The 20,613-nt window shown below is 39.1% G+C and overlaps 1 long non-coding RNA gene across 1 annotated transcript in view; it reads right to left on the bottom strand.

Moving 5' to 3' along the window:
* LOC120790515 overlaps positions 1–20,613 on the bottom strand; it is a 32,725-nt gene that overhangs the window by 5,993 nt on the left and 6,119 nt on the right. Inside the window, exon 2 of the long non-coding RNA XR_005707556.1 lies at positions 20,108–20,193. This is a non-coding gene — a long non-coding RNA (uncharacterized LOC120790515). The remainder of the gene's footprint in view (positions 1–20,107; positions 20,194–20,613) is intronic.

Raw genomic sequence — 20,613 nt, 5'->3', positions numbered from 1 at the left:
GACCGTGGCAGTTCCAGCCAAAAAAAGGGAATGGGACCTCCTCACACCCGTGCATCTTACATAGCCCCGAGATGCACAGGTAATGACTGTTACAATAAACCGTGAAGAGGACAATTCAGCGAAACAAACAGCTGTAAATGTATCTGTCATGGTCCAGAGGGCTAGAGGCTGGATGTTGGCCAATCTCTTGAGCTATGAATCCAGGAAAGCTTGGTGATAAGACAGTAGCAAGATGATACTCTGGTTTTAGTCTTGCAAGTGTAGCCTGTTGCCCAAAATGAGATCTTCTAACTATTTCCAGATTTAATACATGTAGGATCAGAAGGCACTTTCTGGCATTTGGTTATGCAAACTGTATCTCAAAGGGATAGAGAGTAACAACTCACAAGAACCATACCAATGGTTTTGCATATTTAAGCCCATTAACTTCAATGCCACATAAAAATGCCATTTTTACACTATTTTCCTGCATTTGGCTGGTCTCCATTTTTCCATTTATTGAATGCAGAATGGAACAATGGACACCATCACCGTCTCATGCAGTTTTGCCATACAATATACAAACTGTTTGTCATTTTTAAAGAAACTTTTCTTTAAAGCTGCTCCAATTAAAGATTTTATGTTAACAATGGACAGCTATTTGTAACGTAAAGGCCTTGTAGTGACGAACACACAACAAATTAAGACACAACTCTGCTGTTTCCTTCAGTACTATGGAGCTATTAACATCTTTCAGCTAAATGTTTTGGTTTTACGATGTTTTGTTATTTTGGTTCAGTCTCAACACTGTCACTAACATGTTTTCACCTCAGGAGTTGGTGTGGACCTAGACTGAGCTAAAAGTAGAGTGAATATTGGACTCAACTTTGTTTTAAGGTGATTACATGTCAATGTTATGTTTACATTTTTTTGCGATGCAACTTGGGAGGCCACTTTGATGCAGGTTTACAGCCCCTATGTGTAGAACTTAAAAATTCCCAACTTTGGTGGCCCAACTGGTAGTGTCAAAAATAGACACTGTGAAAGATAGTAATGCACTGCACAGTAACTTTTTAGTGTAAGAAATTTTAATTTTTTATAAACTTTTTTTTTTTTTAACATCCTTCACATTTTCTTATTTCTTGTTTGACAGCACAGCTCATAGGTGCAGTACCTTATGGTAACTTACTATCAAATCTTGAATATCACAAGAGCCTCAAAAGTACAACTAAGAACATTTTTTTAAATGGGCTAGATATTCCCAAATGAATTACCACGTGAAAATAACCAGACTGTGACAAAAAAAAGAGAAAATAAAAAATAACGTGGGTGACTAAATGTTCACTGTGATGGACTGTAAAGTAGGAAATCAAAGTTATGGTTTAAAAAATGGACAGCAGTAATGTGAAGTATACATGAGTTGCAGTTAATGGGCTAAATCATGCAAAACTACCAGGATGGCCCTTTAATAGTGCACTATCAAATTTTTTATGATACATAATTATTATCATAGCCAAACATTTCTATAAGTAGCATTCTTTTTAAACAATGAAGTAAAGTTTTACTTTGCTGTCCTGAAAACAGTGATAGAGAGTAACACTGATATCATGACTTTTAATGGAGCCCCCCCTTTTTTCTACAGTCAGTCAACAGCCCTCCTGTAGTCCTGTTATAAATTAACATAATGAGGAATAAATCAGCATTAATTAGCATATGGGTTACAGAGACACGGTAAGATACATAATGGCACGACATATATTCTCCATTATTGACTCACACACAGTAGCAGCAATCCCCACCTTATCTATCCAACTGCCTCTCCTCGCCAGCTAATCTTTATTGGCAGTCAGTGTACTGTGTGACTTCTAGAAATCGCAACACCAGCGCACAGAGCCAGACGGATGATGCCTTCCATTGTTTAGTACTACAGAAGACTCACGCACAAACAAGCCAGTGACTCTGATGAGGTAGCGGGAAAACTTGTGACAGAAACAATCTGGATAATGGCTGGGTTAAGGAAGTCGACACCAGGCAGTATTTAGCATTGCTCACTGCTCTGAAAAGGCTACATGTAGTACAGTTGGACTCCTATGTATCACAGTAAGACAAATGAAATGAAAACTAGTAAAGAAGAACCTGCTTCTGGTATCATAAAGGGTGCATTAGACTCACAAACGTCAACTAAATGCAGTATATTCCTATGTTGATCCCTTCCTAGCATCTTTCTTTCCTATGTATAATTTACTTTCATTCTTTTTCTATCCTTTGTTTCTCCCAATTACTCTCTTCACCCATTTCCCTCCATATCTTCTCCCTCTCCCCACAGAGAGCTTGGTCAATCCAGGGGGGCGTTTTAAGTGTCGCCAGTCAACAAGGAAGCAGTTCTGTCTGTGACGCTCAGCTGCTGGATGGCAAACACATTGCCCGTAGAGGCCCAGCAGTGATCTGTCTGCTGAAGCGTCTCCAAACACCTCACTCAGTCTGCCACTCGGCATAATCAAGCCTCCAAACGCAGCACGCCGGCCTGGCCCCCCTGGCTTGGCTTTATCTGAAAAGGCAGCATGTGTGGATAGACTGGTGCAGAGAACAATTTGTACAATCAGGGGCCAGAAAAAGAGAGGATATATTTAAGCCCAAAGGCCTGTTGTCCAGCTGTAGGGCCCCTCATTCATTTGGGATTGGGAGGCAGTTGGCTCTATTCATCTATTCACTTCAGACTCTGTAATTACCTTGTGCATCTCATTTCACCCCTTACCCTCTTTTTCCATTTCTCTTGCATCGCACATTTTGCTTTTTCTGACCTCCAGCATTTCCTGCTACTACATTCAGCATCGTAAATCTCTTACATGTCTACTCTACATAAGTTAACTAACAGGCCACACTGTCAGCCATAAAAATTTGTTACGTTTAAATAGATTGATGAAAAGTTGCTGGTTCAAGCATGATAAGAATCGCAACAATTCTATGTACTATACCTTAAATGACCTAATAAAAATACAGAATTTTTTATGTTTTATGAGACAGGAATATACTTAGCCCTTTACCTTTTCCCTAATAAAGGCATTTTGTTATTTGGTCAAAGTCACGGAACTACAGCATGCTGAGCTGCATTAGTTTCCATAGAAAGAGGCAGGCATAATAATCACAGCTTCTTATGCATATTTTAGCATGGCAAAGCATGCCTGAGGCCATATGAATTTGCTTCTTTTTCATGTTGATCTTTCTCTTGTCTTCCGGAGTCAAATGAAACAAAGGAGTGGCCAAGCTGCTGTTTTAGTACCTCCATTATGGTAATGCCTTTGTTGAAGAATTGGTGATCATGCCGTTACAGTAATGTATAATGTCAGATGTTATATGCATCCGTATGAATCCGTATGAATTTGAATGTTTGAACATCTGCTCAAAGCCGTTTATGTATGAATTAAGCAAAAAAAATCCTCTGATCTGTAAACATAGTTATGGGCTAATGACTGAATAAGAAACAGAGGAGAAACATGATGTTGTGAACAGAGTGTTCATGTCAAAACACCAGTTTCAGGGCAAATGTGCAACCTTTTTGCTTTTTTTTTTTTTCAGCCAGTTACATCTTTTTATTCATGACACTTCTAATAAAGGTGACTGTGCTTGCTTGCATCAGTACTGCACGTCATTGTTATTCAGCTGTTATATCTTCCTCTTTGGTGCCATCTTTTTAACAAGAGAAATATTCAATCCTTCAAGTCAATGTGACTCCTATCGGTACAACAAACGTCCTGTATTTCTTTTGTCTTCAATATTAAACAAAAATTTTTGCCAATAATAAATAATTTGGCTATGGGCATGTTCCAAATGTAACTGTCACTTTGTTATATATGGCATTTGAGTCACTGTCATGCATCCTACATTTGTGCTTGTGCTTGTGCCACCATATGGAAAGAGGCTACTGGTGGGTTTATACTGGATCTTTATTCAAATAATGGACTGAGCTGAGCAGCAGTCGTGTCCATATGGCCGCCTCCAGCTCTTCCTCCTCTAATGATCTCATTGGAGAATAAGTATCAAGACTCAGATGCTTGCAGGGGGATAGGCTCACAGATAGAGCTGTGTACACTCTACTTTCTTGGGAGGGATTTATGCCACTGCGGAGCTACGCAGGTGCAATAGGCAGGAAAAAAGATGTAAACCACTTTACCAAAGAAGGAGGGGGCAATTTTAGAGAGGTCAATCACTTCTTTAGACATACTTCCTTAACTAAGACAAAAATCTGCGCAAATATACTTGTCAATTTAGAATTTAAGTAGGTGGTTTAGATTCCTCCGTCTCTGTCTCTCTCAAAACACACACACACACACACACACACACACACACACACACACACACACACACACACACACAGACACAGACACAGACACAGACACAGACACACGGATCCACACGGATCCACACATGTGCCACCCCACATCTTCAGAAATGACATTTTCTTAAAGAGATGTTATGTCCCATCTTCCCCTCCTCCACGCCATTTGTTAGCCTGTCAGTTCTCCTTACACATAACCTTTGAAATTTCCCATGCTTGAGCCACGTGTGTGATATATGTGAAGATCCAAGTGTGTTGAGAATTAAATTTCTGTGACTGACACTGCTGGTTGCAAGGGTGTTTTGAAAGGAAGCTTGATGTATATTATGACTCCGTGCCTGGAGTATTAAATGTCATGTTGATAGCATTATCATATTCTCCCCAGGTGACTGAATGTCACGCACATTTTTGAAAAGTACAGGAGAAATGCCGAGAAGTCTCTCTACGTTATTGTTAATCTGTTTCAGATAATAACAATGTGGATGGAAATGTATGCATTTCAAAAAGGCATGAAAGCATGAGCAGTTTTATTTACTGTCTCATTCAGTTAAGTCACAGACTTCAGCTCCAGGGAATTGATTCTTTATTGGTTATACAGCTAGCTGAGGTGTTGACACCTCCGCTCTTTGTGGGAGCAACCACAAGGATTTGGCTCGAAGAACTATTCCACTAGAATAACAATCACATCCAGAGGTAGTCGGAAACATACACTCAGTGGCCACTTTATTATGCACACCTGTACAATCTAATGTAATCCAGAATCACGGCCCTGCCATGACATCTATCTTTAGAAAAGCTCATATTCAGTGTTTTTGGTGACACTGTCAGACATGTGTAAATTCAACTATATTTTTATCACTGAGGTCATAGTTAAAGGTGGTGTTGTACTGCACTACTATCTTCAGATCTATTAATCAAGCTTTATTTAAGAAAAGATTTTTATGAAAGGGCACAATTAAAACTACTTCTACTGCCGATACATTTAAAAAGTGTAGGCCTCAGGTCATCCTCACCTTTAACAAAGCCTTAGAGGAAACCAGAGGGAGCTATACATAAAACCATGTGGGACTCTGAGCTAAATATCATTTATATAGATTAAGAAGGATACAAGATGTGTTAAACAAAATGAACTCCTACTAAACTGAACTTAATTGTTACAATATGTAAGTGAAAATTAGAATGTATACTGTAAACAGTCCAGTGCGCAAGAATTTGGACAGCTACACATTTTTTTGTTCTTCAGGCTCTGAGCTTCTGCATATTCAATTTGAAATAAAATTATGGATACTACATTAGTGCCAAGTGTCAAGTTTCAAATTTAATATGAGTAGGTTTACAACAATATAGAAAGAACTGTGTGGGAGACACAACCCATTTAATATGTAGTGCCCAAATTTTAGGGGTTCAAAAGCAATTGAACACTTGGCTACTAAATGTTTCTTGGTCAGCTGTGTGTCGTTTCAGCGTAGTTCATGCACAAAACAGCTCACATATGGCTCAGAGATGATTGAGTGATTGAGTGATTGAGTTGCCATTTAAAATGAGGTGGAGTTGTCTGCCAATACGAGGAGTAAATAGGTGACTGTGCAACTGAAGAAGATAAAAAAAAATCAAAAACCTATCAGAGAGATATAAAAGGCAGCTGGTTTGCCAAAATCAACAGCGCAACATTCTGAAAAAGCAGGTGTCCTCAGGAAAACTAGATAATGATAAATAACATACAGGAGGAGCACAAGTCTTGTGAATGAGCAGAAAATCATTTGCATGGTGAAGAAGGACCCCTTTATGACTGCAGAGCAAGACAAGAATGCTGTACAGGATGTAGGCAGACACGTTTCCTCGTCAAAGATCAAGATAAGACTTCACGACCATAACCGCAGAAGATTCACTGCAAGATGCAAACCCCTGGCAAACCTTAAAAAACAGAAAGGCCCAGCTGCTGTTCACAAAAACCCACAAAAAGAAACGGGTAGAGTTCTGGAACAAAGTTCTATGGACCGATGAAACAAAAATCAACGTTATAGAAAGAGGAAATTGTGGAGAAAAACAGGAACAGGTCATGGCCCAAAGCCACCACCTCATCTGTCAAACATGGCAGTGGTTCTGTTATGACTGGGGCATGTACGGCTGCCAATTGAACTGGCACACTGGCATTTATTGAGGATTTCACTGCTGAGGGAAGCAACAGGATGAATGCATAAGTATACAGAAGCATTATGTGTGCTCAGATTCAGCCAAGGCATCTAAATTCATGGGGCAACATTTCATCATTCAACAGGACAACAATCCCAAGCATACGCCCAAAGCAACCAGAGTTTTCAGGGTGAAGAGGTGGAATATCTTCGATTGGCCAAATCAATCACATAATCTCAATCTGAATGATCAGCATTTCACTTGCTGAAAACCAGACTAAAGGCAGAGTGACCCCACAACAAGCAAGAGCTGAAGGAGGCTACAGTGAAGCTCTGAGAGAGCATCACCGAGGAAGATACAAAGTGTCTGCTGGTGTCTGTAGGTCAGACTTCAGGCAGCCATTGACAGGATTTTCCACAAAATATTAAATAGGATTTTGTTTGACTTCATGTGCATTTGTCCTATTACCTTTGAACTGCTAAAAATTATGCATGTGTTAAAGGGGCCACATCTCCCACACACTTCTTTCTTTATACATGTAAACCTGCTCAAAATAAAGCTGTGACTTGGCACGTTAGTGTAGTATCCATACATCTTATTTCAAATTGAATGTGCTGAAGCTGAGAGCCTGAAGAACAAAAAAAATGTGTAGCTTTCCAAATACTCTGGCCTGTATAAATATGTCTGAATACCACGTGACACCTTTTTGTTCTGTGTTATTTTGTATTTGTGCTACTAACATGGGAATGTTGTTCATTCCAGGTTTGAAAACCCAAGAAAAGTATTAAAATAATGAATACAGGTCAAGGCCACCGTGTTTGAAAGTGATTGGATGTTACTAGTTAAAAATAAAGAGACTAGCATGGCATGACATCCTCATCACTGACAGGGAAGATATGGATAAAATCTTTTATCACTGTATATGTCATTTTATATTTCGAATTGGATAAATATTTAGACATAGTAAGTTTTCTAGAAATTCAATGAATGAGGTGTTTATATATAAAATATCCGATGGGAATGGCTCTGTTTTGGGTCTGGCAGACCCTGACAAACCAAAGTTACAGTACTTCATCAAATTGATGCAAAAATCTGGTAAATTCAAGTCCAGCTTATTGATTTGGCTAGTGTCCTTATACACCCAGAGGTATTAAAATGAAATAAAGGCTATACTGTAAAAAATATCTGTCATGGCCTACAAATTTCAACACAGCATATACAGTATATATTCTATTTCCCAACCCCAATTACCTAAATGTAGATTATTTTATTTGTGGATTGTGAGAGGGCTAGGAGAATCAAAAGCCAAGATGGACAGACAGGGATAAAAGGGGAGATAATGCTTGCGGGGGGCTGAGAGGGCAATAAGGGGAAACGCCTTTGACTGAGAGTATTAGGAAGAGACATTGTGAAGAAAGGAGACAGAAGATGAGTAAGAGGGCAGGTGGCAGGGGACTTGGTTTGGCGAAGTAGAGGGAGAGGGGGAGGTAAAAGTCAAAGAGTTAGTGAGACAAAAGTGGCAGAAGGGAATCCACAATTCAGGTCCACTGGGACTAGCATTATCCTTTGTAGTCCTGTCCTAAATAAGCCCCAGTGTTGTTTGGGTATATGTGTGTGCATGTGTGTGTGTCTCCCTGACTTGTTAAACTCCAGACAACCTCCGCTTTCTGTCAAATCAACATAGCTTTAATCTCGTATGCAGGGCCCTCTCTTCACACTGTGTTTCACCTCATTTTAGCATTGTGTATTCATCAGGAGAGCGGCCTGGCATGAGGCGTTTGTCAGGACGAATTTAAATGAAGGAAAGAATATGTTGTGTTTACATCATCATTTAAGTCCTGATGCTTTTATCTGCTCTAGCTCACGCAAGTACTTAAATACAATATTGAAGCTTTGTACAGCTTAAATACCATGACTGACTGCCACTTGGAAAATTATTTAAACCCTTCTAAGTAGCCTATGTTTCACACCCACAATTCATTTAATAAAATCTGTCAGTTTACAGGTCACTAACTCCATTGTAAGTAGCCACTTCAGTTACTGCTGCTACTCTTGTAAAGCTCTCTGTTCATGCACAGGACATACGCAGTTTACAGAGATAAAGGGGGCAGAGATTTAAACTGTCAAAATCCTTAGTAATATTTGAAAAATCCCAGACTTGATCAGCTGTAGCTACTTATCTGATTAAGCTAACAGTGGTTCCAGTTGATTTTTTTTAGTCTTCTAGCTGTTTCATTTGAAAAAACCCTGCAACTGGAGTCTTAAATATGCACTTCATGGCCACTTATTTCGTGCCAAAAGACTGAGACTGAAGCCAAATCCCAGGCAAAAAGTTAGTATCCTCACTAGCAGGTGATCCATGCAGAAGACACGGAAATAAAGAATTAGCAATGTTCTTGTATTGCAGTGAAGAGCTTGTTAGTCCTAGTGTTATAAGCACGATAAGAGTCTTATTTAAGGGCCTTATTTCATTCTAGCATAACCATTTTTAGCTGCTAATGCACTTTTAGCATTACAAAGAGAAAAGTCTTTTCAATCTCAATAAGCAGTTGTTTTGCTAAAGAGCGTGTTGTATTTTCACTTGTCATTATGCCCCAACATGAAGTCATAATGAACGAAAAGAGAAAGTACTGTGCATACCATGCGAACAGAATCCCTTTCGGGGAAAAGGTAATTTACTTAAACAAAATATGTTGCTATTAATAAACAAATGGGCTGTTAAGTGCTTCTTTATCTAATACAGTTTATTTAAGTTGATACAGAAAGCAAAAGAAGCTCATTAGAGTAGCTCACTGTGCTCCCTAGCATTACAAGTTGCCAGAAGTCCATTAGTCTTTCACAACCAGAGTAACAGTTTGTTTTTTGTTTTTTTTTTTATTGGCAGGGAAAACTAGTCTATAGCTGCAGCCATGCACCAGCATTACTCTGTGTCTCATTTATTATTGAAAGAGTTGGTGAAGCAGCGCATTGGTACAACTGGAAATCGCGATCAGACAGCAGCTACGCAATGTAGACTGTTGCTGTCCTACACAGAGTGGAATCAGTAGGTTCAGAGAGGAAGGGACGATGACTTGAAAGCTGATTTGACGTCTCACTCAAAACACACACACACACACACACACACACACACACACACACACACACACTAACACACACACAAACACAGATATAGGACCTACACATATATAAAAAATAGATATATAAAAGTCTGTTTAAGGCAGTGCTGTCAAAAAACTGTCATCGTGTCTTGAAGTATAAGCTGATACTAAAAATTGGAAAAAGTCATTGAGAGTAATTAAACATGTAAGCAATTCTCCATATGCATGACTGTACTGACCGCAGGGGCTCCTGTCTGGGCCACATCATTATCTGACGTCAGGTTTAAAAAAAAAAAAAAAAAAATTATACTTAAGACTTAATTGCAAGAGATCAGAATATAAGGTTGATTGCTTCCATCCATCATTAGTTTACCTTAACAATGTTTTGTTCAACTCCACTAATTGTGAGCGGTGAGGCCACCCTTTGAGCACAGACTCCCTCTCTACTTTTCTTACTCTGTCCTCTTATCATGTTACCTCTGCCTAATACATTTATTTTTTATGAAGTCTCTTTCAAGATGCCATCTCATATGCCATGTACTGCTCTGTTTGATGCTTGCAGAGGAAGACAATTAAGGATGTATTGAACTAGGTTCCTCTTGACTTTTCTCTTATCTTACTCTATATCTGTCGCTCATTATCCTCTCTCTAGCACACACCCGTACTGTGTAAACATCACCAACAATGCAGCATTCAGATCCATTCAAAAGAGCTGCTAAAATAGTGCCTGGCATCATAATATGGAGGTTCTGATATGCGTTAAAGCTGTCTACACACATTTGGCTCCTCTCAAATTATACTGTATATGCATTTCTGAATGAGTCAGTGAGCTGACACAGAGTAACAGGGGCCATGTCACAACTAATGTTTGCTTGGATACAGGACCACTGATCTCAACAACTTGAAATGTATGCATGTAAGCTAGAGACGATACACTGCATCTCATACACCAGCCACATCAAACTGCATAAATACATCCATGATCAAACTCCTGTAACCCAAGTGCTTTTACGACATCACATTTCTAACACACATCTACAGTAGTGCCATGCCATCGTGCACAGAAAGAATAAAGGAGCATAAAAAAAGCACAGCCAGGGTGGGAATTTCTGGGTATTAACTCAAGAGAAGCTTGCCAACTTGCTTTGTATTGATATGATTAATTGTTGTTGCATAAGTTTTTACTTGAAAAAACATGAAATAAGGGTGAAAGTTGGTTTAGTCTATGTGGTGTAGGACTATGGGGTTTTAGTGGCGTGCATTGCTTACTAATCAGATTGTCATTTGTGATATTACCACTGTATGGTGCCATAGTAGGCAAGTTTCAAATCCTACACAAAGTGGCTTAAACACATTTTACACAGGGAGTAGTTATTATTGTCATTATCATTATATCCAATTTAATTTATATCAAATAACGCTAAACAGAATTCAAATATTTGCCCAGCATTATATGTTCTCTGTGTCTTTAATATTGTAGCTACTCCTTTGTACTGTGCATACTCTTCAACAAGAAATGTTTTATTCATCAAGCACAATTTTAAAATTCCAAATAAGGAGTTTTGTACATGCTGAATAGTTTGAGACACAATGAAAGTGTATCTAAGAATCTATTATTCCTTCCCACCACAACTCACAGCTGTGCCATTTGAATGTGTACTCTATGAAGGGGGGAGAAAAAAAAATAGAGAAATGAGCAACAAAGAAAGCCTTGAATTGGCTTTCCTGTGCTCTCTTTAACCCCTGCTGCTATAGAAATAGCCCTGCAGCACAGCGAACCTCATAACAGTTGGAAGAATCAATAACAAAAATGTGACTGGGCAGACAAAATACAGTGCTGTGAAAGGATTTTTCTTTGAATGACATCGGGACTAATCAACTGAACTGCACCTTCTGGACTTGTGCTGAAAAGACAAGATATTTGATTGATTAGCAGATTAACAGAAAACACAGAGCCACCAATTAATTTATCCAGACATATATCAATTCATTAATCAAGCAAAAATTGCCAAACATTCTCTGATTTCAGTTTCTCAAATGTGAGAAAGTTCTACCCTTTCCTCTTTATATCATTGCAAGCTGAATATCTTTGGGTATTTCACTGCTGATTGGACAAAACGACATTTGAAGGTGTCTCTCTGGGCTCTGAGGTAGGTATCTTACTCATATTCTAAATGTTTAATTTGTAAAATAAACAACAAATTAGTCAATAATGAAAGTAGCTGTTAGTTTAAGCCAAATTTCTTGTTTACACAAGTAACAACAATACAACACTACACTGGACCCGCTTGAGCAGGACTTGACACACTCTGACTATACAGAAATGCAAAAAGTTGAGCTGAGCTAAATTAAACTGAATACAAATGAGCATATACGGATAAGGCACATGAGCATGAAATACAATTTAGACTAGGGGTATCAAAGGCTTTGAGTATTGCTGTGGACCTTGTTGCATCCCATCCCCCCCATCTCTCTCTCTCCCCTTTCATTTCTTGTCAGGTCTCTTTTGTCACTATCTAATAAAGGCAAAAATGGTAGTAATAAAAACCCACCAATCTGCACGTCGACAATACTTTTGCATAAAGATTCAATGACAATCCTGCCTTCTGTATTGCCATTGATAATGTTCAAGCTCTTTTTTTTTCTATTTCAGAAAAATAAAATAAAGAACTGTTCTTGGAAGGAATGTGTCTTCAAGGTGTTTTTAGCATAAACAAACAAATGCACACACACACAGATAAAGTGTGTAGACAGGTGGTGTTCTAAATCAACCCACACACTAGGACAAGCTGGAATACAGACTGGAATGGATAGTTGTTAGGTGTGATGTGTACTATGTCTCAGTTAAGTGAGCTCCATTCAGGTTACTGGCCCTCGTAACGTTTTTACAAGTTGTACATGAGCAGAGGGAAATGGCCTGTAGATGAGGTTATGTGGAGATAAGGGACATGAGCCAAAAAGTGCCATTACTTTCCTCTAAGCTCCAGTTATCTGACAGTGTTCGTTGAACATCAACGTAATAAAATGACTGCAGTTAGGAAGTTACTGTTTTTATGGTATTTTTTTGGTACCATTTGACAGTGTAGTGTGAGAGACACAGCAAAGATATGACAAAGACAGAATGATGGACAGCGGGTTTGTGCTCTTGTTATGCACTTAGCTTTTCCTCCACTGCAGGACTTTCACACAATGTTATTGCTGGTGGGACCATCACTGCAGATTCAAATCTCTCTCTGTGTTGCAGCATGAGAAGGTTTTAACATTGAAACCCATTCATAAAACATGCTTCTCTCTGAACTATAGCATGATGCTCAGTCACTGGAGAGACGAATCTCCAAATCCAATTTCTCTTTATAATCTTATTCACTAGTTAAGAACACGGATTGCTGGAGTTCCAGATCCATAATGGATTCACCTGGCTGTGGACCATGCATATTCCTCACTACCTCCTATAGGTGTGAAGTTATTTTTTTTCCTTTTCTTTTTTATCAGTTTACCACTATCCACATCCACCATCTGGTAAATGGGCGGCAGCCGGCAAATATAGCAGTTCATTTTCATTTCACTGAGTTGGAAACTTATTTCTACAGATAGAGGGAAAATCATATTTCACCAGCAGATCTCAGTCCTGCTTGACACCAATATATTACTTTGGTTTTGAGCATTCACATTCACTCCCCATGTAATTGCATTTAGATTCCAGCACCTGCATACTGGAAGAAATATCTGAAATGTAAACAAACCAGAAAAGTACAATTACCCATTTTTTGAAAATGAGCCCAAGGGGGCTCATTTAAGACAATACTGTCTCAGACAATAACATGTTTGATAGCAGGAAAGTGACAGAGAGCTCATGTGAGCACAGACAATTCATTGTAAGCTCTGCTCAATGAGAACATTCACAAAAATCCAGATTTAACTGTTATTCATGAAAGAACATACTGCAGATGTGTTCCTCTGTTCTTTGCCGACCTAGTCTAAACGTAAGTTATATCATACATTTGGTATTATCTATAGAGCTGCAACTAAAAATTATTTTCATTATCAACTATCACACTATCAATTATTTTTTCCAACTGCTAAGCCTAAAAAAGGTTTGAAAAAAATGAAAAAACACCTATCACATTTTCTCAAAATTTAGTGTAATGTATTCACATTTTTTGTTTTCTCCGATCAACAACCAGAAATCCAAATATATTCAAATAACAATGACAGATAACAGGGAAAAGCAGCAAATCTCCACGTTTGAGAAGCAGGAAATAGAATTTTCTGCATTTTTGCTTGATAAATGACTTAAACAATTAATCTTTTATCAAAATTGTCTAAAACATGTCTAGTACTTTGGTTTCTGTCTAATGACATTCCCATCAGCCTTAGCTGTACTTTTGTTTAGTGCGAATTAGCAAATGTTAGCATGCTAACAAACTAAACTAGGAGGGGGAACATGGTAAACATTATACCCGCTTACTATCAGTATGTTATGATTGTCATCATGAGCATGTTAGCATGCTGATGTTTGAGCATTTAGCCCAAAGCACTGCTGTGCCTAAGTACAGCCTCACAGAGCCGCATGCATGGCTCTTGACTCTATATCTTGTTTTAAAATGGAAATAATGTGGGAAACCCTGGTTGCCCAGGCATTACCATGAACCACAACATCCCTGGTTTCAGTCCAGACAGGGACTTCTGTTGCATGTCATTCCTCATGTTTCTCTCCCTTCATTTCACAATTTCCTGGAATTGCTTCACTGTCAAATGTCGAATAATAAAATACCATAAAAAAATACCCCCGAAAAAAAATAAAATAAATGGAATGCTTGGATGCTGAAGCTAGTACAGCAAAATACATTTCTCGGTTTTTTGAGGAGGAGGAGCACACAGACACAGTATGAAGGGAATCCTACAAACATCAATATTTTGGCCCTGCACAAGTACTCTTGACAGCACCTCCTTGAGTGAAATGTAAGAAAATGGGATCTGACACAAGGCAAAGAGACTCCACACATTTGCACACTCACATAATGCTGAAAATAGAAGACGAGTAATTAGCCGCTTTCTCATAGCTCTTTTCCACTAACATTCTAGATGACAGTTTTCTACCCCAAACCCTTGTGTTGACAGCACTTATAAGTCCTCTGTCAACCTCATTCACAAAGCTGACTTTAAGAAAAACCCTCCAAACACAGGATACCACTTAGAGAGAGGAACAGAATCGCATCATATAAAACAATCAAGAATCATGCAAGACCAGTAAATTTTGGAGAGATGCAGTATAATGCAGTGTAATTAGTAAATGTGTGTACAGAGATGAAATAAATACCTGAATTTCACTATACGTTGGTATGAATAGGCCCTCGCACAAAAGAGGAATACAGTTCTATAACATAGAATTTGAAAATGGCATCGGCCTTTAAGATATTCATTTGTCATCTTAAGCAACCGTAAAGATGCCAAAGATCCATGACTTTTAGTCTAAATGCACTTAACTGTGTATCGTGGAAGCAGGACAACATTTTTAATCGCTAGTAACTGTGGAAAACAAATAATTACATACATACATGAACATTTATGGACTATAAAGAATGGGCGACTGACCGCATAAAGTGACTTGTTTGAGCTGATTGTACCGTTAGTTCTACACCACAAAATGCACTATTGTTCCCTCAAGGATATCCTTCTCTGTGCTATCACAAAACACATTTGTATCTGTTTATTCTGTAAATGAGGTGTACATTAGTTTGATCAAGGAATACACAGCATAATAAACTCTCTGTTCTCCCTTGCAATGAGTGACAGCAGTGAAATTCAGTTTAACAAACTGACATGTCTTTACAAATAAAGATACAAACCCTTCATGTGACATCTAATAGCCATATTAATTTTATGCTTTACGCTTATCTGTCACTGTTTAGCAAGGAGCAAGTACTTCACAAGATACCACAACTGATATAAAAGCTCTTACTGGTTACAAATAACCTAATTTAACATCAGACAGTTGTACATGGCCATGCAATGAAGTGAATGGAGCAGTCCTTACCTTCCTGCCATCACTGCACAAATGTCAGCCTCACTCCATCAGTAACTAGGTTAGTTGTGCTAACTGTGCAGTACAACGTGATTAAACCTCCGACCATATGTTCTGCAGGATGACCTGAGATGGATGGATCTCTCAACCACTTCTCCTGATGGATAACTCATTTGCTTTTTTGACTCAGTAGTTAATTAGGCTTGACCAAGGACTTGGTCTCTGTTGGCCAGCTACAGTAGCAAATCTCTGGATGCTGCCTGACCTGATCATATATAATGTTTCAAGAGTTGTTGCTAGTCAGCTCTAATGGAGATATAGGAGACTCTGGGATACACTTTTTGTTACAGAACAGAACAGGGCTCTATTATTTTAGATGTGATAATTTCTCTTTCATTGTGGAAGCATGGCTGTACACAAATACATTCTGCCTGTTCACTTCCAAAGGGTTCAGTCTTTCCATTACAGCCTTTATGACAGATATCTCCCCAGCAGTTGCATAATATACAATGCTCTTCTCATTTAAAATATGCTTTTATTGTTAACATGTTCAAACAGAAGCACTCTCCTCAGCTAGCTTGAACATTAAAGGAACTGACAAAGAAAGGAAGAGAGACAGAGAGAGAGAGAGAAGGAGGTGGGAGGAGGGGACAGGAGGGAGCTGTTCAGTGTCTGCTGATGGGCTAACTCAATTTCAGGGAACACAATAGAGCCAAAGGCTGATTTCCAAAAGGTAAATTGTCATTCCGAGGAGTATAGCACCTGTCTGGTGAGTTCATCTTCTCTGCGGTGGGTGTAGCTGGGGGAGGAGGCCGGTACCAGAGGAGAGGGCCACAATATGATGGGCCCCGGTGATGGGAGGGAATTGAAAGTGAAACTGTTGGAATGAAAAACGTGCAGGCTCTTATGGCTGCCACTGGAATCCATTCAGACAGGCACTCACAGCTGGTTTTGACCAGACAGAGTGGGTGAACAGGTGGAGATCGGGTGAATTGACCCAGACAATGATGCTGTTGCCTCGGTGACAGACCAAGGATCCCGATCCCCAGTACTACTGCCGCCAGTCCCTGTGCTCTAAAACCTAGGCACCCCCTCGCCCCTTAACATGAGAAACACATACGCGCGCGTGCCTGCGCGCTCACACTCTCTCACACACACACACACACACACACACACACACACACACACACACACACACACACACACACACACACACACACACACACACACACACCATCTCTATTATTTCTCCATCTTACATACTGTGGGTGTACTATCAGCTGAAAGTCCCCCCTCTTCATGCAGCGCTCCAATTACAAAGCTGTCTGCACAGAATAAAGAGGCAGCGCATCTGACAGCAGCTAAACACTTCAATGCACACACACACACACACACACACACACACACACACACACACACACACACACACACACACACACACACACACACACACACACACACACACACACACACAAGCTGTACTGTGCAAGCAAACAGTACATCTAAACCATCAACCAACAGACATCTGCCTATTTACATTCCCTGACTGCTCTATAGCTGAACAACCTACCTGACACTCTCAATGACACATACACACATCTATCAGCCCAACACACTTGACCCTTTCGACTGTATACACACACATACACACAAAAATCCCCAGCACACAGCAGGTGTTTGCCAGTACTGTCTGTCACGTTTAGGAAGAAACAACAAGCCATAATGACAATGAAGGCTCCTAATTGAAGGTGCCATCTTTTTTAATTGTTGTAAAAAACAGTTTGCCAAGGTTAAACTAGATAGCCCTGCCTGTTCAGGTGTCTGTACAATCACAGCTGCCTGAAAGGTTTTCCAGCTCATGTCCCTGACGTCCCGCTGTGGCAATTGCTCTAATGCTAAAAATCAACCTCAAGAAAGAAGCCTGTTTCACTTTATTACAGTTCTTTTATGTACACATCATTCACTCACCTGTCTCTTTCACAATCTACTCTATGTATGAATAACTGCCTAGTACTTGAAAAAACAATTCACCTCATTTGGTCGTAACATACAGTGGCATTAATAAGCTTGGGCATTCCTGGTCAAAACTTCTGTTACTGTGAATATTTAAATGAGCAGACAATGAACTGATCTACAAAAGGCATAAAGTTAAAGATAAAACATTCTTTTCGACATTTTCAGCAGAGCTTTGAGCTCTCAGATAACTTTTACCAAGGTCTCAAACCTTTATTAGCTTGTTAGGGCTATGACTTCTTCTCAGTTATCATAAGGAAAGGCCAGGTGATGCATATTTCAAAGTTTCATAAATACTCTGACTTCTCAAACCTTGTTCCAACAATCAGCAGCCATTGGCTCCTCTAAGCAGCTGCCTACCACTCTGATAATTAAAATAATTGATGTCCAGATACCAAAGAGTTTTCAGGTAGATTTTTCCTCACTTCGTAATGTAATTGAGAAATGACAGTTAACAGAAACGGCTGAGGTCAAGTTGACGTCTGGTAGACCAAGAAAAGTTTCCACGAGAACTGAACATAGGAGTCTTAGAGACGCAAATCAAAATGACCGTTTGACTACAAAAGACTGCAAGGAAAATTTAATAGACTCTGGAGTGGTGGAGCACGGTTCTGCTGTTCAGCGACACCTCCACAAATATGACCTTCATCGAACAGTCAGAAGAAAACATTTTCTGCATCCTCGTCACAAAATCCAGCGTCACAAGTTCGCAAAGGCACATCTAAACAAGTCTGATGCATTTTGGAAACAAGTCCTGTGGACTGATGAAGTTAAAATATAATTTTCTGGCCACAATGAGCGAAGGTGTGTTTGATAACATTAATGAACTTTGAATTTAATGAAAATAACACCTCTCCAACTATTAAGCACAGGGTTGGATCGATCATGCTTTGCGCTTGGGTTGCAGCCAGTGGCAAAGGGAACATTTCACTCGTAGAGGGAAGAATTGATTCAGTTAAATACCAGTAAATTCTGGGAGCAAACATCACACTGTCTGAAAAAATGCTCAAGATAAAAAGAGGACGACTTCTACAACAGGATAATGATCTTAAAAACACCTCAAAATCGACAATGGACTACCTAAAGAGGCACAGGCTAAAGGTTTTGTCATGGACCTCAAAGTCACCTGACCTAAACATCATTGAAAATCCGTGGATAGACCTCAAAAGAACAGTGCAAGCAAGACGGCCCAAGAATCTCGCAGAACTAGAAGCCTTTTGCAAAGAAAAAGACTCTTAGCTGCTATAAAAAGCATTTACAAGCTGTGATACTTGCCAAAGGGGGTGTTACAAGTACTGACCATGTAAGGTGCCCAAACTTTTGTTTCGGGCCTTTTTCCTTTTTTGTTATAAACTTTTAAAGATGTATATGAAACTCTAAGAGATGTAAATAAAAAAGGTAATTTTGCTTAACATATTAAAGAAGTTTGTCACCTTTAACTTCATGCCTTTTGGAAATCAGGTCATCTTTTACTCGCTTTACTATCCACATTAACAGAAATTTTGACCAGGGGTAGTCAAACCTTTTCGAGCCCTTCTCCAAAAAATTGGACATTTAAAACCCCTCCTGAGTCTTCTTTTGTTTTCTTTTTTAACCTGACCTGAAAAATATTGCTCACCTAAATGGATGAAACATGCGTCAGTATCAAGTTGATTACACCCTCTATGCCTAGGTGGTTATGTGTGTGTTTCTTTTACCAACGACCTAATTCTTGCGGTCCTCTGATTGAGTCATTTACCCAGCATCTATGGAACTGTAGTTAATTTATCCAATGAAGGTTGTTTAGACCCAAACGTCATATTAAGGCTGCATTCATTGATTTTTTTGACCTCTTGGGGGCAGCACAAAAAACTGTAAACACCACATTGACATAATATCACCTGTAAAAGTGTTTGGTTAACATGTTAGTAAAAAGTTGCGTATTTACACAACCAGCAGAGCAATATGTATTTGGAGTCGTGTTTCTGGATATCTGGCGAATGTTTTGCATTGTGGCAGTATTACAACCACAACCATCCAGCATGAATCTTGAGACAAAAGACACCCAACTTTGGGAGTTTTGCAGTGGTTAACAACAGTAACAGCCTTCAACCTGTTATTGTGATGCTGTGAGATTCAATTTCTCTATTTATCACTCACTCTCTCTCCCTCTCTCTGTTCCATTCAGTGACATCTTCTTTGTACTGCTCCATCCCCAGATTAGACTTTTGAGAAAACCGTTTTAGCCAGAAATTGAGTGAATTATTAAAAGCATACGTTGAAGGGTATTGCTTGGGCGTGTTCATTTTGTTGCATTATCACAATTCGTACAAGCAGAGACTAAACGATTGAGCCTCTCATAGTGGTAGGCCTGGATTAATTTCATACTAAGCCACTGTGAGATCCAGCAGGTAAATGAATTTCTTCACTTTATTTAGGAAATCAAATACCATACCAGCCTTCAACAATCCAGCCTGACATGGAAAACAACAACTGGCAAATGGTGCTGAGTGATCTCTGATAATGTAGCACATTGCATCTTACCTTGACAGAACAGGGAGGAGGAGAAGGAGGAGGGTCTATGGAGTACCGCTCTGATGCCTGGCTGCTCATGTTCACAAGGTTTGTTGCTGTGAATAAAGTGAGACAAAGAGATTAAGAGGATGGGAGGTGGGGTCATGCATGCAGCTGGGTTGGCTGCTGGAATAAAAAGTATGAGGATTACTTCTCCTCCTTGTCTAGACAGCTAGGAAAATATCCCTATGTCTAACTTCAGTGCTGTGTAACTTATGTTTAATTGCAAAATCCACAAGCAACTTCTAATAACAACAGAATGTCACAGCTTCTCTAATCCAGTAATCTAAGTCTAGGTTGAAGTTAATAGAACCACTGAATTTTAGTTACAGAATTTAGAATATCTTGAGAAATAAATACAAATTAACTAATTTTGTATACTAAAAATATTTTAATAAAATGTCCAAGGTTAATGAACAAATTAAATTAAAAAAATTTAAATATGCATAATAGCGAAATAATACAAACACAAAATG

The sequence above is a fragment of the Xiphias gladius genome, chromosome 6 (assembly GCF_016859285.1).
Source record: "Xiphias gladius isolate SHS-SW01 ecotype Sanya breed wild chromosome 6, ASM1685928v1, whole genome shotgun sequence".
Lineage (NCBI taxonomy): Eukaryota > Metazoa > Chordata > Actinopteri > Istiophoriformes > Xiphiidae > Xiphias > Xiphias gladius.
Note: the sequence above shows the minus strand (reverse complement) of the source record. Positions and strands in the feature narration are given on the sequence as shown.